At 43.7% G+C, this 16,671-nt stretch overlaps 1 protein-coding gene across 1 annotated transcript in view; it reads left to right on the top strand.

The window, feature by feature from the left end:
* Positions 1-16,671, top strand: part of LOC103806718 (centrosomal protein C10orf90-like) — a gene marked incomplete at its 3' end in the record, with an annotated part of 38,018 nt that overhangs the window by 17,397 nt on the left and 3,950 nt on the right. The gene's annotated exons all lie outside the window — the stretch shown is intronic.

Below are 16,671 nucleotides of genomic sequence, written 5' to 3'. Positions count from 1 at the left end.
CGCCAACCGTGGGAGTGTTCCAGGCCAGGTTGGATGGGGCTTGGAGCACCCTGGGCTGGTGGAAGGTTTCCCTGCCCATGGCAGGTGGTGGGAACTGTATGATCTTTAAAGTCCTTTTCAACCCAAACCATTCTGTGCTTCTATTGACAACAGTCTCTGATTAACTCAAACCCACATCCCCACTGAGATGCTATGGTCACCTCTTTATTTTGAGGGGCTGGTTTGTATGAGGAGTCTTTTGCTAAGTGAATGGTCTTGGTGAGCATGTTACTAACCTGCTTTTACATGTACAGTTGGCTGTGGCTGTGTTGTATGGGACAACATATTTATGGGCTTGGTTTGATGTCCTTTCCCCAAGTTTGGCTGAAATGAGGTTTATTGAGTTCACAGTTCTACAGGCAATCCCAGAGAGTGGATAATTTCAGGATAAATAACACTGGATTGACTCAGGAATGGCTGGAGATGCTTCTTTTATAAGAGAAATAAATTAAAAATAAAGCCCCACCACAATCAGGGATCAAATTGCTTCCAACACTTTAGCAAAAACTAGTATCAAAGGTTTTGGCTAGAGGGTAATTTCTCTCAGCACTGACCTCCCTACTAATGAGTTTGATGCCATTTTAATTAGTCCTTCTTAAGCAGCATATGAAGGGTGTAAACTTCCATGTGTCATCTCAGTGCTCTCTTCTCTTTGCCATCAGTATATTCCTGTTGTTCTACTCCTAGTTGATGCTGTTAAATCCTTTCCCAGTTAGCTTCCAGGCTTTAATGATCTGTTGACCAAATGCAGAGGATTGAGTTATGTTAGAAAAATGTTAATATCATACAGTGGTTGGTTTTGGTTTTTTTTTTACTTGGGATAAGATAGATCATGTAAATGAGGCAATCATGGGTGAGAAGCCAACTTGAAATCTTTCATTTCTCCAGTACAAAGTGCCAAGGCTTTTTAAGGAAATGGGAGATGGGAAGTGCTTTATGGAACTCAGTAGCAAAAATATAATGGCTCTGTGTATCCCTCTTTGAAAAGCTCCAAGTCTGGGGGTTTTTGTGATGAGTGAGCAAGTAAATTGTATATTATTTTTGCAAGAGAATTAGCTTTTATTTATGTAAAGCAATCAGTGTTTAGTATAAGAAACAGATTTAAAAGAAGCATACTCTCTTGGATTTATGATGGGGCTTTGTGTTTGGTTTTCCCCACAGTCAAATACAACCTCATCCTGAAAAGGCACTATTAAATATGCTTCAATTCTTATAAATATGTTTCAATTCTTATAAATATGCTTGAATTTTTATTACATGTTCTTCAATTCTTATTAGATGTTCTTCAATCCTGTATAATCCTGTATCATCTTCTCTTTGGCAGCCACACAGCAGCTGTTGGCTCACTGTCTTTGATGAATTCTCTCGCTGTTCCAGGGTGTAATATACCTACTTTGTTTAGGGAAAGGGAATATGTTTCATATTTAAAAATCCCTTTTAATGCAGTTACTGCATCTTTGCAGATTTAATTAGGTCTCAGTCCCTTTCAAATCATGTAAGTCAAAGGTCCCATCTTACTTGTCCCTGAGGCATCATTACACAGAGTCCCCAGACAGAGCCTAGTTTCTACCCAATGACTTTACCATATAGGGGCTAATTACTTCTAATCTTACACATTGATGAGGCTGGATTTTATGTCTCTGAGCCGCTGAGACTGGAGCTGCCAAATTATCCTCTCCTGTAATACGTGGGTTATTTCCCCATTAAATGGAGTGACTTCCCAGCTGACGATCCCTCCCTGCCAGCTCTTGCATTTGAAGCCATAATTATTTCTGGCACACAGTTCCATCCAATGAGCCCTTGTTAATCCACCTTATGATCTGGGATAAGCTGCTAGTGCCTGGCTGATTTAAGCCAGGAAAGGGCAAGCAGAGAGAGAGAGAGGGAAGCCAGGACATGAGTCCCAAGGGGATATGGAAGCTGCAGCCACTGCTGTGCTTCACTTAGCCCTGCCTTGAATGCTGCTTCTTGCTTTTTATGAGCAATAACCTCCATCAGATCTTTAAAAGAAATGACTCAACACTTTCACCTTCTGCAAGGGGAAAAAAATGCCTTCAGAGTCTATAATGCATGAAGGTGCTGGAAGCCTAATCTAGTCTAAGCTGCCTTCAGCCAGCCCTTTTAAGCACCAGGGAAGAGAAAGGAATAACTAAAAAGCAGCAAATAACTACAATTGCACTCTGATTTCATGGCTGTGTGTGCTGGAGGTCAGGGACATAAAGCTGTTTATTCCTTCACACAAAGCAGTGCTGTTATCATAAGCTGCTGGAGGTGTAGGTATTGCTAACTCCTCAGTCAGGGAAATATTGTGCTTTATTACAGCATTACTGCACACCAGCTCCTTTCTCTAGGAGCTTTGACACAGCCTGATGGAGCTAACCTTGGGGTTGGCTCCCAAAAGGAGTTGTTTGTTCCAGGAATCTGAGAATGTTATAATAATTTGGGGTTAGTATATACCAGATCTCAATCCAGCTCTGCCAGTGAGTAACCACTGACTGGGAGCTTTGGTAGAAAAGTTTGGGAAGAATAAGCGTTGGAGATGGAAGTTTTCCTTGTCTGATTGCAATAACAGTCAATAACATCTTGATTTAGCTATTGCTTTCTAAAAAGCTACAGGGAGCTAAGCTGGCAGTGATCTCTGGGGGGAAAAAAACACCCAAAGCACACAAAAACCCTCCAAGGCAACCACAAAAAATCCAAACCTTCAGCCTTGGAAAGCCTGGGAAAACACTAGAGTTATCCCAATGACTACAACAGTCAGAAGCACTAATATATACACAAGGTACAGAAACATTTTGTGCTCATTTCAGTACTTTATTTAAATATACAGACACATAAAATAGGAAAATCCACCTAATTTTGGATTAATAAACTTTGCTTTAAATGTTAAGTGAAGTATCTAAATCTGCATTTCCATATCTATCAGCATTAATGTTCTGGCCATGCTGTTAATCCCAACATTCCTCTAGCTAATGCAGCAACACATTTAGAGTAATAAGATAGTTCTAAATCAACATGACACAGGCCAGACAGATCTTCCAAAATAATACTTTCAGTTTAGGGTATGAGAAGCATTTTTGGCCCTTTTATTTAAAATAACATCAGTGACTTGCTGAAATTATTGTTCCTTTTATGTTTATGTCATAGATGACTTTTATCTCACTAAGCACTCAAAAGGTATACTTAATTCTGAGTGTTTTGTTGGTTTTTTGCCTGGTTTTTAATCTGTTTAAGGAGGACAAAAACTTCAACCCAAATGAGTTGGCTGAGAAAGGCTGAGAGAGTTGGGGCTGTTCAGCCTGGAGAAGAGAAGGTTGTGTGGAGACCTCAGAGCAACCTGCAGGAGCTGAAGGGGCTCCAGGGAAGCTGCAGAGGGATCTGTGTTAGGATCTGCAGGGACAGGACAAGGAGGAATGAGGAGAAATTGGAATAGGGAAATTTAGGTTAGATATTAGGCAGAAGTTTTCCCTGTGAGGGTGGTGAGACACTGGCCCAGGTTGCCCAGGGAGGCTGTGGCTGCCCCAACCCTGGCAGTGTTCACAGCCAGGTTGGCTGAGCCTTGAGCAACCTGCTCTGGTGGGAGGTGTCCCTGCCCAGGGCAGGGGGTTGGGGCTGGATGATCTCTACGCTCTATTCCAAGCCCTTAACATCCTATGAATGTAGGATTGAGCAAGCTGCTGAGGCTGCCCTTGAAGCTATCCCTGCAGTGTGTGTGTCTCGAGTTGGCTGCAATTTGTAGTAAATACTTCTGTTGTAAATATTGGCCTTTTTGTCTCAACTCTCTTGAATAATGCAGATCCAGTCCCTGTGTGTACACATCTGTTTATCATTCTCACTATCCAGATTGCATGGAAGTGTTATGGGAAAGAAAATACAGGATCACTGAGCTGCATGGTTCAAAATGAGATTGATTTGTTTTCCTCCTCGTGGTGGGACAGCAGTTGGAGTGATCCCAGCACACGCTTGTGTGTGTCCCAGCAAAGGTCAAGCTCTTCTTCATTTTTCCCTTTGGACAGAAAAGTCATCAAGGTAATTTTTTGAGTAGATGTAAAAAAATGTCCACATCAAACCAAAGAAAGCAAACAAAACACAAAGCAAACAAAACCACATCTCATCCTGGAAAAACAGTTGCAAGTTAACTCCATGTTGCAAAGTTGCAAAGTAACTCCAAATAATCCAGTCAAGACATCTACCTGAGCCTATCATACCAAGAAAATGAGGATATAAAGAAGATGTAGTTGAGGAAAGGAAGAGGGAAGGGGACATGCTGCTCAGAGGGGAAGTGGGATTGTTGTTTCTGGAAGGAGGGACAGCACACTTGGTGGAAATGAAGCACTTCACTGGTCCCTCACAGCTACATACCCCTACCTACCCAACTACCCATGGTTTTGTGGCTGGAAATTCAGCCAGGACACCATCCTAAAATGGGAAAGTGTGGGACCAGCAGGACAGTGAGAGGCAAGAGTGTCCCCACAGCAATGGGGACAGGGAGCTGTGTTTTCACAAGGATTCCCAAGTCAGGTAGGACTAGGGATTGAGTTTGTTGATACAGACTAGCTCAGTTAATGCCACTGGCAGGGACTAATCTACTGGCGCAGTGTGTGTGCAAGTCCATTGCAAGGAGCTTGAGTTAATAATTACAACCTATTCCTGCTTTTCTTTCGTGCTTTCGCTTGGTTTAGAGAAGGTGAGGGGGGAGAGTTGTGTGGCATCATGAGAGAGTTCAGCTTGGAGCCAGCCTGAAATAAAATGTGGAGAGCTCATAATTATAGCTGTAACAGTGTAGATATGTTGGAGAATTTTATAACTGATCTGAATTTCCAGCTGAAACTTGCCTAAAAAGAAAGTTCCACCTGAAGGTCTCCCTTGCCAAAGCATCCACTGGCTCTCTGCCCACTCTCAATGCCAAGTTCATTGCCCTTGGCTTCAGACAGACCTGGTCACATCCCACCTGAGCCTCAGTGTCACCAGCACAGGGTGTGAGCTCTTAGCATGCTCCTTGTTAGGCTTGAAACTGCTGAGTGATGTCCTACAGGTCATTCTGCAGCTTCCAGCTGGAGGATTTAATGGCAGTTGATGATAGAGAGAATATTGATAATGACCAAAAAGGTTTCTGAAAGCACATTCAGCAAAGTGTGTCTCCTGTTACTGGTGGACCTGAGGAGACCTTTGGGATCAATTCCCAGCCCATAGCACCCAGTGGAAAGGCTGAAATGGAGAGGGGGCAGGATTTGGCTGGGGGAGCAGTGCTGGGTGAAAAGTGCAGCTAAATCATCTAATGGTTTATGTGCTGGCTCTGGATCAGAGATTGTCATGGAAAAGAACAACTGTAGGACAAACAAAGTGCTGCTGGTGGGAATCATCCACAACCACTTCATTTTGCCTTCAAGAGAGACTTCAGCATTTGGTTATACTAAGCTGGTCAGTTATTCCTTCACACCGCATTATCCCATGTATTCTCTGGAATAAAATCTGAATATTCCATGCTGTGCTTATCATAGTAGGCACATTGTGGAAGGTGACTGCTCTGCTAATAAATTGCTACATGACTTTAAACAGGACAGATGTTGTGCATGATAATGTCTAAGGTGCTACACTACTGGGGTCAAGCAGTTATGGCATCATTACATTGGCCTCCAGCACTTAACTTTTCTTTAAACCCCTCAATTTCCATAATCTTAGCATGAGATTTCCATCGTTTTTTTAGTGAATGGAGACTAAAATGCGGAGTTAAAAATCCAGGCTAATAAGAAGAGGTCATTTCATGAACAGCAGAGCTGACAAAGCCCATAAGTCAAGACCCAAATATCACCCTGGTGCTCCTCTACACATCTCCTTGACCATCCCCTCTTCCATCTGCTCCCTGTGCCTCCTTGTTGCTCCCAGGACAAGGAACAGCATCCACAATGTGGCACTTCAGATGTCCTGCCTGGCTGCTAACCATGTCCATGGATCAAACAGGGCAGACCCAGTGAACTTCTCTTTGTGACAGCCTCTCATTTCCACAAAGCCATTGATTTTTGTGGTAAGCTTGTTGGAGATCAGCTATCGACTCTTCTGTTATCTTGCTTGAAAGAGGCCACAAGCTCAAAAGCCCCGGGTTCATCATACAGAAGGACAGGGTATAAATCAAATTCCTTCTGGAAATCAGGCTAAAAATGTGATCCAAGTTGAGCGCAAAGTGCAAAAGGGATTTGGATAGTTTTTGTTGGCTTGTGGGTTTTTTCTATAATTGATTCAGGGAAGATGTAGGTTAGACATTAGGAAAAATATCCTCACAGAAAAGGTGATTTAGGCACTGGAATGTGCTGCCCAGGGAGGGGGTGGAGTCACCATCCCTGGAGGTGTTTAAGGAGAGGCTTAGTGCCATGGCCTAGTTGACATGGTGGTGTTAGGTCACAGGTTGGACTTGATGATCTCAGAGATCTCTTCCAACCTGATTGATTCTGTGATTCACATGCAGTAAGTAATAATTAGGGGAAAAATCAGGACATCTAAAACACAGGGACAACTTTTTTTTTTTCAAGCATCATTGTGTCATAGAATCATAGAGTTCTAGGGGTTGGAATGGAGCTTAGAGATCATCCAGCCCCATCACCTGCCCTAGGCAGGGACACCTCCCACCACAGCAGGTTGCTCAAGGCTTTGTCCAGCCTGGCTGTGAACACTGCCAGGGTTGGGGCAGCCACAGCCTCCCTCTCATGCTATGCAACATCCTCATGCCCAAGAGACTTATGCCCCAGAGGATGTGACCCTTTGTGTTTGGCCCTAAATCAGCCTTAGCAATGGCATCATTAAAATGTAAAGGTATAAGCATTACTTTATTCATGGAATTGGCTCCTAATGGACAACTACTGTAAAAATAACTCTTCACAGATTTAAGTATCTTTGTGATTGGTCTTGCATCCAAGTGTGTTGGGGTGTGTGTGTATGTTTTACAGCTCTGGAGAGTGAGGGAGACTTGCAGCAAGTAAAGGGAAATGCCTTTTCTTATCCATCTCTCACAGCTCTGATGTTGCTGAATGCAACAATTTGAGATCTGAGCTTTTAGTTCTGTGCAAGAAATGGAATATACAAACAATGCTCAGTTTTGGGTTGTTGCTAGGCAGCAGGTTCTTGCTTCTTGGGAAAGCAACCACGGCTGCTGCTCGGGCTGCTGTGGCTGGTGGGTGCTGCCTGCTCCCAGCCTTGCGCCTTCATTTGGGTGACATCCACAGCCAGAGCGAAGCTTGAACTCTACATTCATTCCTTGCCACACAAAACGTAAGGTTTTTGCGGCCTTTAATCATCAATTCCAAGCTTTTCTGCACCCTCCATGTCTGACCTGAGAGCCTGAGTGATGAAAAAAAAGAGGAGAAAAGAAAAGGCAATTAGCAATTATCTTCTGCTGCATCTGGTGCTAAAACCCAAATCCACTGTGCCCTGGTTTATGTTCATGTTGATGGCATTTTTGTTGTAATCTCTCGTGTGATCTGTGGTTCTAAAACCTGTTGCAAAGGGCTAATTCCAAGATCAAACAAATCAGGGATGCGTGGCAAGAGCATGTTAGGAACAGAGATTCATTTTTCACCTTCCCTTCAAAAGGCAAATGTAGGCAATAATTCACCAACTGAAAGGTTTTATGTGGTGGAATAATTACCAAGTTCAGCTGCGTGAAGAGTTGTTAGATTTAGAGTTGAGGCAAGTCAGTGGCAACTGAAATATATTAGGGGGAGCTGCATAGTGTCCTTAAATTATGCAGAATAAAGCTGTTTGTGAGCAAACCAGTGACTTAGAAACTGAACTTTTAAGGCTTGGTATTTATTTAAATTCTTAGCTGTTGTGGTTTTAGCCTGTGAATGCTGATGTTTTTATCTTGGTTTTAGCCTACTGCATCCTCTATTATCAAGCAGTTTCTGATGTCTGTAATCACAGCATTTAATATGAAAGTGTTACCAGGAAGAAATAATAATCCCAAGTATTACACAAAAATGAATGTACCAAAGTAATATGAAAAGTCTCTATTAAATCTGGCCTGGCTGGTGCTCCACTGAGTGGAGTTTTGTTGTACAGATCATTCAGTGTCAAATTTGGCTCATGTGAGCATCCTGTCCCTTTGGTTTGGAAGCAGAATAGGAGTAATATAGATGGGTGTTGGAATTGCTGCTTTGATGTCTTGACAAAAGCATCTGTACCCACAGCACACATCATTTTCTGGAGTCACCACTGTATTAAGAGTATTAAAAAGGGGGGAAAATCAATAAATACCATTGTTAAGCCAAAGCATTTGGAAAAAAATCCCTGCAGCAGGATTTCTATTGAGTCATAAACTGCACAACAGACAGTGCACAGGTTTGCTCTTGTCCTCTGCAGTTTTTTTGTCTTAAAGTTAAAGCAGGGAAATGTGAGAAATATTGAATTGCTGAGGCCAAACAATTACCTTGAGCTTTTATTATACACAAGCAGCTCTAGGCAATGTGTACATGTTGTAATTGCTACCAGTTCTGAGTAACACAGGGGGAATTTTTATTTACAAACTCCATTTGTACCATCAAATTCTCTGCATGTTATGACCTTTACATAAATATACATAACAGCACTCAAATAACTCTTCATAAATACACTTTTTTTTGGCTGCAGGAACTGCTTTTCCTTTGTTTGCTTATGCTTTGTGTTTGTCATGTTTACAGTCACTTCAGAATTTTCTGGCGGTCTCAAACATTCCTGGACTTCCAGAAACAAATATTATCCCTAAAATGTTGGTGTCTTAATGACATGCTGTGAAGGAGACTCTGAGAGGGGTGGAGGAACCTTTCCAACAGCTCTTTCTGTATTAAATGTTTCTCTTAGTTACATCTTCACATCTTTAAAGACAGGTTAATGGTTGGACTTGATGATCTTAGAGGTCTAGCCCAGCCTTGATGATTCTATAATCCTTATTTTGAGAGGACATTAGGTGCTCAGTGATCAATAAGCCAAATAATGTGATGGTAGATACTAATGGATCTTAGTTCAAGGATCTGAACCAGGAATTGTATTCAGAATTCCTTAAAATTAGAGATTAGAGGAACCTGAAAAATATACATTTGGATTTTGCTTGGACTCACCTCCTGGTTTAAGGAGAGATTGGATGTGGTGCTTAGTGTCATGGTCTAGTTGCCATGGTGGTGTTAGGTCATTGGCTGGACTTGATGATTTCAGAGGTCTTTTCCAACCTGATTGATTCTGTGATTCCTTTTTGTCTCAATCTCTCAGTGCTTTGTACAATCATCTCAGCCTTTCCTCATAGGAGAGACTTGCTCCTTGTCTCCAGTTCTTCCCTTTCCTGACACAGGAACCTGTGACATTTCTGACATCTCTTCCATTTCTACAATGAAACTCCTGAAAAAAACAATCTGAGAGAGAATGATTTGACTATTAAACACTATTATCCCTTGTGATCCAACCCAGTTCTTGATGCCCTCAGATATCCTCCCTCCATACCCTGTTTTTGAGCTCCCCATTTGGCTCTTACTAAACTCGATGAAGATCCCAGCTCCTTCAGGGAGCTCCAGGGACAGAGCACATTGTTTAGACTGAAGAAATCAAACCTATGCCAGTTACATCTTCCTGTGTTCTCCCATTTGTGCCCTTGGCCTGAGTTACGCCCATACAGTTATGCTTTAGAAGATTTGGTGAGTTAGTCAGTGCTTCTAGGTACTGAAATTTGATAGTGTAAGATTGTGCTCCCTGGAGAAACCAAGGAATGTGTTTCTCCACACAGTGCTAAAAAATAAATAAAAAAAGGGGGGGGGGGAAGGAAGAAAATTTGGAGGAGGAGAAGGGGGAAAGGAGAGTGAAGAGTCTGCTTAATTTTGCCTGTGTGTGATGGATATGCTGGGGGTGATCCCTCTCTTTATTTCATTAACTAAAGATAAAGAATAATAGCAATGTGTAATGAAAACCCAATTCTTTTTCTCTTCTGCACGGGTTTGAAGATATAATTCCTGTGCTCTTTCTAGACCCCTGATGAGCACCTTGCTTCTAATGGCATGGATAATGAGAGATTTATGACTTCTGGCTTTTTGATAGCAGACCAGAACTCATTTGTCCGTTCCATGGTGGATGCTGTAATCATCTCTGCAGGCAGCCAGCTACAGCTTCAAGGTGTACAAGCAGGGGAAGAGAATTCAGCTATCAAATCTCCGGATGCCACTTGGAACAGAAGAAAATCCAGCCTGACATCTTAAAAAAATATTTGTCTATGTTGTTTACATAATGAATCCTGTTCAGGCTGAACTGATTTCAGGCTGTTTTGCTTACTCTCATTTGAAAACCTTCCCAACAAAGCTGCCTTAAAACACTGTCATCTTTGTGCCACTGTGTTCAAGTGCTTTCTTTTGTGGCAAAGTGCTTGTTTGTATTGGTTTGGCTTTTTTTTTCATGACTAGAAGGATTTCAAGGGAAGTGTTGGCAGCTGCTTTCCCTCCTTTGAGCACATATTGCTACTTGACCCCGTTGTAAGGCAGTGCAGGCTACTTGTTTAAGCTCAGCAAAGATGGTTAAAATGGTTAAGGTCCCTTAACCATCTCTAACAAAGGGACAGGACAAGGGGTAACAGGTTCAAGCTGAAGGAGGATAAAATTTAGGCTAGATCTTAGGCAGAAGTTTTCCCTGTGAGGGTGGTGAGACAGTGGCCCAGGTTGCCCAGGGAGGCTGTGGCTGCCCCAACCCTGGCAGTGTTCACAGCCAGGTTGGATGAGCCTTGAGCAACCTGCTCTGGTGGGAGGTGTCCCTGCCCAGGGCAGGGGTTGGGGCTGGATGGTCTCTAAGCTCCATTCCAACCCCTAAAATTCTATGGTTTAAGAGGTCTCAGGGACTCTGTTTCCGTCGTGCCCTCTTGATGAGCACATCCAGTGTGGTTTCTAGCTGTGTTTGAGCTGTCAGGATGACACCCCGTGCTCCTTGTATCCAAGTATTTTGGTGAAAATTGCTGCCCAACCTTACATAAAGGTTACTGAATTGTGCTGAGATGGACATCAGGTGTATTTTTCTGAGGCTGTAAGGGAGTAAAATCCACATGTGGCTGTAGGGGTTCATTCCTGCCCTGCCTGTGCCCCATCTTCACTGGGCTGGAGCAACATCTTCCCTCTTCCTTGCATTTAACCACTTCTGAAGGCTCAGGGTAATGTCCTTGAAGGGCCTGGAGTGACAGGACAAAGGGAATGGCTTTAAACAGAAGGAGGGTCAATTTAGATGGGATATTGGGAAGGAATTCTTGGCTGTGAGGTTGCTGAGACACTGGCACAGGTTGCCCAGAGCAGCTGTGGCTGCTCCATCCCTGGGAGTGTTCCAGGCCAGGTTGGATGGGGCTTGGAGCAGCCTGGGCTGGTGGAAGTGCCTGTGTCAGGGGGGTGGAACTAGATGGTGTTTAAGGTCTCTTCCAACCCAAACTATTCTGTGATTCTATGGAGACTGTGCCTGGAGATGCATCGCTCTCTCCACTAACACGTAAGCACCATTTGCTGGTACATTCCCTATAAATCCATTTAATATCAGCAGAGACTCTGACAAAAGATGGAATTTTCAGCATTCCCCTGTCTTCATTTTTAATACTGAGCATGTGAACTTTAGCTTCACTGTTCAGTCTGATTTTAGATGACAATAGGCTCTGCAGATGTCTGATATTCTTTCTTTCTGACACATGAAGAAGAGCAGAAGATGTGGATTTAGTTCCGGTGTTCTTTCTGCCTTGGCTTTCATCTCCCATGTATCCGGAATGTCCGGATGGTTTTTCTGGATGACTCACTTCAGATCTGAAGGAGCAAATTATGATCTCTCCCAGCCCTTACTGAGAAGGGAGCGTGGTGAATCTTTAATGACGACACATTTTTTTCCTCAAGGCTTCCTCAGGTATTTGAATTTAAAAGAAAATCTCAAGAAAATCGAACCAGTTCTAATGTTTTAAGCAGAATCAAGTATAAATTACTTCCTCTAGGAAGAATAATCAGTAGAAGGAGGAAGAAGCTTTAAAAAAAACAGTTTTAAGTGATGCCAAAGACATTTTATTAGCAGAGTGGTTGCTCTTAGGTGTGACCCTCCAGCCAAACCATTTGTGGCCTTTAGCTCCCAAGTCCCAAGTGAGGAAATAGAGCATTTTGGGTTGATCAGCAGTGCTGACCATGGGGATCCTGGTGCTGTGGACATGGAAGGGAGCCTGACTCCCCTCCTTGGTCTCATCGATGGTGGGCTAAGGATCAACAAAGCAGATAACTTTTTGGTAATGTGGAGAAGTTTTCCTATTTTCCTACCAGTGAATGTGTTCTGCAATGCTGTTTTGTGGTCTGAGGGAATCACTGGAGGTTCATGGAGACTCCAGAGCAGTTCATTGTGAGGTGATGCTGGTGATTCAGAGGGAACAGGGAATGTCATCACTGCAGAGCAAACAGGGCTTGGAGCAGAGCAGAGGAGACCAGAAGTGCTGACACACAGTTGAAACTTGTCAGTGTATGAATAGTAAATGAATGAAAAAATGCAACTTTCATGACAAAAACTGGACATGAGGCCAGGGCCAGTGGTCTAAAGTCATTCCAGCTCTGCTCAGTGTCACTCAGGGTGTCAATCATAGAATTGTTTAGGTTGGAAAAGCCCTCTAAGATCATCAAGTCCAACTTTTAACCCAGCACTGCCAAGCCCATCGCTAAACCATCATCCCCAGCTGCCACATCCACAGGTTTTTTGAACACTTTCAGGGATGGTGATACTATTGCTTCCCCAGGCAGCCTGTTCTAATGCTTGACAACCCTTTGGTCTAGATGTTTTTCCTAATATCCAATCTAAACCTCCCCTGGTGCAACATTGAGGCTGTTTCCTCTTGTCTTATTGCTTGTCACCTGGCAAAGGGACTGACCCCTACCTAGCTCCAGCCTGCTGTCAGGGAGTTGTAGAGAGCAAGAAGGTCCCCCTTGAGCTTCCTTTTCTCCAGGCTGAGCCCCCACACCTCCCTCAGCCCACACTTGTGTTCCATCCCCTTCCCCAGCTGCATTCCCATCTCTGGACACACTCCATCCCCTCAGTGCCTTTCTTGTCACTAGATTGTCATCAATCCCCATCTCCCCAGCATGGTGCTCTGCATGTGTCTAGCGAAGCCCTGAACCACTGGTAAATCAGCATTTTTCCATGGACTGCTGTTATGTGTGTCCCAAGTTTTGTCCAAACCCTCAGCTGGCTCCACCCTGGGCTGTCCTGTGCCTGCCAGCTCTTGACTGTGCACTGTTCTTCCCCAGCACCCTCACCTTTGCAATCGATCTGTGTTTGAGCAAGCTGATTTACAAGTGCATCTTTTCTGAATCATGATCTGAGCCTGCTGCCAGTTGGCCTGAGGCAGACATCCAGGCACTCGAGACTGGGGGAATCGGTTCCAGCTGCACTCCGTAATTAGGAAAACCCTGGGCTGTAGCCGGATGTCCAGATGCCTTGCCAAGGAGTGTAGCATTTGGTTCAACAAACAGCAGTTGTGAGGGGGGAAAAAAAATGAAAAAAGGGAAAATATGTAAGAGGACAAAGTTCATATGCCAACTCCTCTAGTCCTCACTGCATCTCCCAGTAGTGAGGTGGATCACGGTGGGAAGGGAAGGTCTGGGGAGGGTAAACAAATCCTCAGGATTTCAGCTTGGCTAGAAGTAAGTTTCTCGTGCTCCCCACAGAGATGGAAAGTACTTGAAATGCCATTTCTTTCATGCTTTCACACCAGGGAAAAACTGAACTTTGCATTTCGCTGTGTAACAAGAGTTGCAGTGCAATGTGTTTTGTCAGCAAGGAGAGTTTGAGAACTCCCTGTGTGACACATCTCAGCTAAAGCCTTGTGCTCCCTGTAGTGTCTTCATTGCAAACACACATTCCAGCCCTTTTTAAAGGCTTAGTTTCTATTATTTTGCTTGTTCTGTTGACATGAATTAACAAACCTGAAGCTTCCAAATACAAGTTTAATAATATCACGAAAATTACCTGCGCTTTTGCCACCGATGCCATTCCATCTGTCCCAGCAACTAGGTTAAATGACTTGCCAAAAGTTGGAGTGTTTTCCAACAAAAGGATTTCTGCGGTAATACAAGATTACTACAGGATATGGTACAGCAGGCAATGCAAAACTCTGCTGGGCATGATTTAGTGAAGAAAATGTGTTTCCTACTTCTCTTCTTCTTCCCACTTCAATTCTTCCTGTCTCTCCTGCTCCAGAAGCTGCTGCTTTGTAAAGTCAGACAAGCAAGAGTTAACCAATCTCTTCCAAGGGATCTGTGGAAAATTGGAAGCTCCGACCTACAGATTATTGCTAATCATAGGAGGTTAGTTTTATAAGAATAATTTACCTGTTACATGTAATCTGCAGTGTGGATTTTGACAACCTGTTCCTCTCTGACCCTGCAGGACTCACCTTTTGTGCTGAATATGCATTTGAATGAAACTCCTGGAAGGCCATCTGGTAAAACATGCCTGTCTGGGTCTGATTTCTCTCTGGCCAGCCTTCTGCATTTCCTTGTCCACTGACTGACATTCACAGCTTGATGTTCTCCTCTTGTAGTTTCCTGTTTGACCTGAGACAACTGTGGGTTTCTTCCTGCAAAACGTTTGAGGAGCATATTGATGACTTAGTGGAAGTTGTTGCTTTAATTACATAGGGTTTTTTAATTTGGATTTTTTTAAGGTCTTGCCTTAATCCAAGAATTTTTTCTATATCCTTCTCTGCAAGTTATTCCCTGTTTAGTTGTTTTAAAAAGCAAATAAGACAGCACATGTAGCAGCTGTTCAGCTGAAGGGATTCATAGGTAATTCACCACAGTACTGACACACCAAAAACGTTTCCACAAGGCTCCCCCAGTGGTTCCCCCTAACCCACTGCTTGGATGCCAATGTATTTTGTCCCTCACTGATTTTGTCCTCCTCACTGGGCACCACACAAGGTGAGGAGCAGCTCCAAGGGCATCTTGCCTGTGTTTGATGCCAGCAGTTAGCAGTGCTAGGTCAGGTTCATTGCATTTTCACTGATTGCAACTCTGCATTGTTTCTTTGCCAAAAACCATGGAGTGGGAGCCTTTTGCTCCAGCTATTTTCTGGATTCCCTTTTTTCCCCACCCTGTGGCTAATGAGTCCAGCTGTTTGCGGTGTCACTCAGGACTTTCTGTTGCTCAGTGTCGAAAACCAACCTCTTTTTCATGCCACTTATGGCTATTATACACAGTGGCATTGGAATTTTATAGAATCATAGAATTTTAGGGGTTGGAACGGACCTTAGAGGTCATCCAGCCCCAACCCCTGCCCTGGGCAGGGACACCTCCCACCAGAGCAGGTTGCTCAAGGCTCATCCAACCTGGCTGTGAACACTGCCAGGGTTGGGGCAGCCACAGCCTCCCTGGGCAACCTGGGCCAATGTCTCACCACCCTCACAGGGAAAACTTATGCCTAAGATCTAAGCTAACTTTCCCTCTTTCAATTTCTCCCCATTGCTCCTTGTCCTGTCACTACAGATCCTACCACAGTGTCCCTCTGCAGCTTCCCTAGAGCCCCTTCAGCTCCTGGAAGGTGCTCTGAGGTCTCCTCCAGGCTGAACAGCCCCAACTCTCTCAGCCTGTCTTCGTAGGGGAGATGCTCCAATCCTCTTATAAGCTTCGTGGCCTCCTCTGGACTTGCTCTAAGAAGTTCTGCTAGTAAAGTGTTAAAATATATTTTAGTGTACTTTATTAGCACAAAAGCTTCATCAAACATCCTGCAAGCGTTTTGTGGTGGGACTCAAGGAGATCTCTTGACGGAGGATAGACCTGATATCCTCCCCTTCTTCCCTTCACCCATGGAGACAAAGCCATGAAACCTGCTATGGTGGATATGCTTTAATAAACACTTGTTAAAGTAGAGCTGATTTCTGTTCCTTTGTGAATATAATGTTCCATGTAAACTGAAATTCAGCTCAGTGAAAAAAAAAAATTAACTTCTGTGGCAGCTTGCCTAGGTGAAAGAATAACAGCACAAAAGGTTTTAGCAGTGGTGTGACATGTTGCTGTAAAGCAACAGCCAATAACATCAAGAGATTTCAGTCCAAATGGAGAATTTTTGAAAATTAATGTTGGATGCTTAATGCAAACTAGAAAGTAACATCATTTCTGGCACTGCAAGTTGACAGCAGACGTAATACATCACTGCAAGAGCCCAAGCTGTGTGTTAAATGGAAATTAGCTCCATGTAAAAGGCTGCAGAGAGAGTTGTGCTCACCCAGAACAAAAGATGACCAAAGCGCAGGCTGAGGTACTGATGGAATAGTTATTGCCAAACCAGCAATGTTATGATGCAATAGAACTTGTGGATATGATTGGAAATTGCTGTAGTTCTTTAAACATGAAGGTGACAGTGCAGATGAAATCAAACCCGGTGTCCAGCCTATTCCTGGGCCTGTTTGTGCTCCCTGTTGTGCACAAAAGGGACGTTTGTTGAATCTGGCGTTTCCCCCATCCCTCTACACATGCCTGGAGCCATGGAAATCAAAAGCAGAGATACTGAAGCTGTGGCTCAGCCCTGAACACACTGTGAGACTGTCCACATCCTTGCAGCAGGATCCCAGGGGTGTTTCAAGTGCCTCTGCTTGGGAGAGGGTGAAACAGGATCTCCTCCACAGCCAAATCCCAG

This window comes from Acanthisitta chloris, unplaced genomic scaffold (assembly GCF_000695815.1).
Source record: "Acanthisitta chloris isolate BGI_N310 unplaced genomic scaffold, ASM69581v1 scaffold12917, whole genome shotgun sequence".
NCBI classification, from domain to species: Eukaryota; Metazoa; Chordata; class Aves; order Passeriformes; family Acanthisittidae; genus Acanthisitta; species Acanthisitta chloris.
Note: the sequence above shows the minus strand (reverse complement) of the source record. Positions and strands in the feature narration are given on the sequence as shown.